This window comes from Arachis ipaensis, chromosome B08 (assembly GCF_000816755.2).
Source record: "Arachis ipaensis cultivar K30076 chromosome B08, Araip1.1, whole genome shotgun sequence".
Lineage (NCBI taxonomy): Eukaryota > Viridiplantae > Streptophyta > Magnoliopsida > Fabales > Fabaceae > Arachis > Arachis ipaensis.
In genome coordinates this window covers 55,775,255-55,778,413 of record NC_029792.2, presented here as the reverse complement: position 1 = coordinate 55,778,413, position 3,159 = coordinate 55,775,255, and the positions used below count along the sequence as shown (strand labels likewise).

At 37.1% G+C, this 3,159-nt stretch overlaps 1 long non-coding RNA gene across 2 annotated transcripts; it reads right to left on the bottom strand.

Annotated features, from left to right (window-relative positions):
• On the bottom strand, window positions 971-2,797 carry LOC110265522. Of its 2 annotated transcripts, XR_002351667.1 has the most exons (4): window positions 2,755-2,797; window positions 2,317-2,381; window positions 2,050-2,205; window positions 971-1,032 (listed from the first exon to the last, which is right to left on the bottom strand). It is a non-coding gene; the product is annotated as an uncharacterized LOC110265522 (long non-coding RNA). The 2 variants fall into 2 exon arrangements; XR_002351666.1 differs by lacking the exon at window positions 971-1,032 and having other exon boundaries at window positions 1,474-2,205.

Sequence of the window (3,159 nt, the reverse complement as noted above, 5' to 3'; positions counted from 1 at the left end):
AACCCAAAATTCTACCTTTTCCATAACCAATAATAAATCATACTTCCCTGGAACGGTCTAGAAGCACAAGCCTTACCACGTGAACGCGTCCCCCACGCGAACGCGTGCCCACGCGTCCGCGTCGTTTTGCAAATATGTCCATCCACGCGATCGCGTCAACCACGCTACCGCGTCACCCAGATTTTTGGCAAAATACATTTAAAACAGAGAGTTGCGTGACTTCGAGGCTGCCCTCACGCTAATGGCACAAATCACTCCACGCGAACACGTGACCCACGCGTCCGCGTCACTTCCTAGAAGCGCTATCCGCGCGAACGCGTAACCCACGCACTCGCATTGCCTGCGCTGCACAGGTTATCCAAATCAGCGCCAAAATCTTATCTTTTCTTCCCCAATCCTAATTTTTCCTCCTTCCTTTCACTACAAGGAAAAGGTGTATTTGTAACAAAAAAATTGTTACAAAACGTCGAAATTTCGAAACAAAAGTTTTTTGTAACAAAAAAATGGGCCGTTGCAGTAAGTCCCGTTACAAAAAGTTTTTGTAACGAAAAATGGAACTGTTACAATTCAATATGATATTTTTTAATAATTTTTTCTAATACAAAAAACCAGAAGCCATTACAAAAGTGGTAACAAATTTTGATCTTCAAGGTATTTTTCATGACAATCTATTTTTTCCGATCAAAAAATTTTGTTAAAAAATGTAACTTGATTTTGTAACATTTTTTTTCTTTAGTTACAAAAGTAAAATAATTATTTTGTAATATTTTTTTAATTAACTAATATATTAACTATTTTATTACGCAAGTCTACATTTATATAATATGTAAAAACATACATAATTCAAACATGCCTCATTTAACTAAAATTGTTTTAGAACAAAATAACATTAGTGAGTACATTGATTAGTTCTACAAGTTATATGTCTTGCACAAGTTCAACCAAAAGTTAAAAGTTCTAACATAGATTAGTGTCTCTATGAATCAAAATATTCTTGAGCCTTCAAAGTAGCATGTCACCATTTCAGCACTCCTATAAATAAGAAAATCCGAAACAAAAAGTTAGGTGCATAGTCAAAAGAAATATCTTGAGGCAATCAGAAATCATGTAGCAAACAAGGGTCTATTTTGACACAAATTCGTCAAATAGAACTTGTTTGCTCAAACAACACAATGCAGTTTAATTGAGCAACCAAATAGGACAACAACCAAATAGTGAATAACAAAACCCAAAGCTTCCAGCTTCCAACAACCAAAACAGTGAAGCACTTAGCCGGATAATCAATCAATTGAGCTTAGCAACAGTTGAAAACTAAAAGCAATTAAATACCAACTCAATCAATTAATTGAATCAAAGATGAATATTGAAAACAACTTAAGATAAATTCCGGTAGCATTTCAGCAGTAAATTTGCCTATTTCACAATTTCAATCAATCAATTCAAATTCAATATGAATTGCTTGATAGTTAAAAACACAAAAAATCATAATGAATTCATAGGAAGGAAGTAAATAAGCTAATTCCAGCAAGAAAACATGAGGAAACAATTAAAACTAATCCAACCAGCAAGAAGCAGAGCAGCACTCAGCAGAACAGCAATCAATGGCCCATCATACAGCATTCAAAATAGTAAAATGAACAAAGGTAATGGATTCAGGCAGCATTCTATTCATTTAAGTCAATAACCATTACACTTGCAAGCAGCAGGGGCACAGCAATTTATCCATTAATTCAACAGAAAATCAATCAAGCCAAACTACACGATTTCAGCAACAGATTTATCAATAAAACCAATCTCAGTTCAGCAACCATCATCTATTCCAACACAAACAACAATAACTCAGCAGCATTTCCTTTCTCATTGAATTTAACAATCATTCAATAAGCAAGCAATGAGGGGGAAAAATCAGCAGCAACCAACAGCAAGTATAGAGCAGCAATAACAACTTAATGTGAGAAATTATTCAACAACAAATGCACACACAAATACAAGGATTACTTAAATGACTCATCATGCTTATCCACATAAGTCTGCAGTGAAACCACTTACCGTTTCACTTAAGAGGCTTGTAACAACAGCTTTTTTATCAACTTCTTTCTCATTCTCCCTTTCAGGCTCACTGTCAGTACTAGTAGGAGGGGGAAGTGCTGAAGCACCAAACATGGCTTCGTCATGAGCAGCTTAGATTTGTTCCTCCCTTCTTGTCTTGATAAGAAAATGGATTCGATCTATGTTTAGTCTTCCATACATAGATGATGCATGTATGTTAACAAGGAATAAAACTGACTATTCATGAATATAAGAAGAGGAATATACCTCTATTTTAGAATACCAGAAACTCTGGCCAATTTGCTTGACCAAGGAAGCATCATCTTCAGCCACTGCAGATAGGTGGGCAAATACAATCAGTTCAATTAAGTTTCAGGCTTCAAGACAAACCCCAAACCATTACTCATTATCATTTATAAGAAAAAATATCATTGGCATTCAATAATTAAAATAATCACCATGACTAAGCAATGAACAATTAAAATCAGTAAGTATTGGTGGTATTAACAAGCACACAACAACAGTACTTAACATTGGATCAATTAAAAATAAAGTTTACATTATCAAGATTCAGGACCCTGTGTTGCATTATCAGGAAAACATAGGAAGACTAAAAAAACTATCCATTTTAAAACAGATTGTATTTGCAATGAAGAAGTCTGGGCAAATTTATTTAGAATAATGAAATTGGCAAACAAGTCCAACCTTCAATTTCCTCATCTTCAAGAGGCGCATCCTTTAGCCCTAAGTTTCTCTGCAGCCTCGTCAACATTTTGCTGTAGAAACAAGGAAATTGAGTAATGAATATAATTAATTGGAGGCAAAGAGGAAGAGAAAGGGAAAAAGACTTGCTTGCGAGAAGAGATGACGACGGAACAGAGGCGGCGACGGCGAACGGCGGATCTGATGCGTGATAAGGCAGCGCGAGCTCCCTCTCTTTCTCTCTTCGTGGATCTATCGCTCGGCAGCAGATCAGCGGTGGCGATGGGGCGCGAACGGCGATGGCGGCGAGACTAGCTCTACGGCGTTGCAACTTAGGGACGGCGAGGTGGTGATAGCTCGCGAGGATGACGTCGACAGGACTCCTTGTGACGGTCGCGGTCCTCCTTC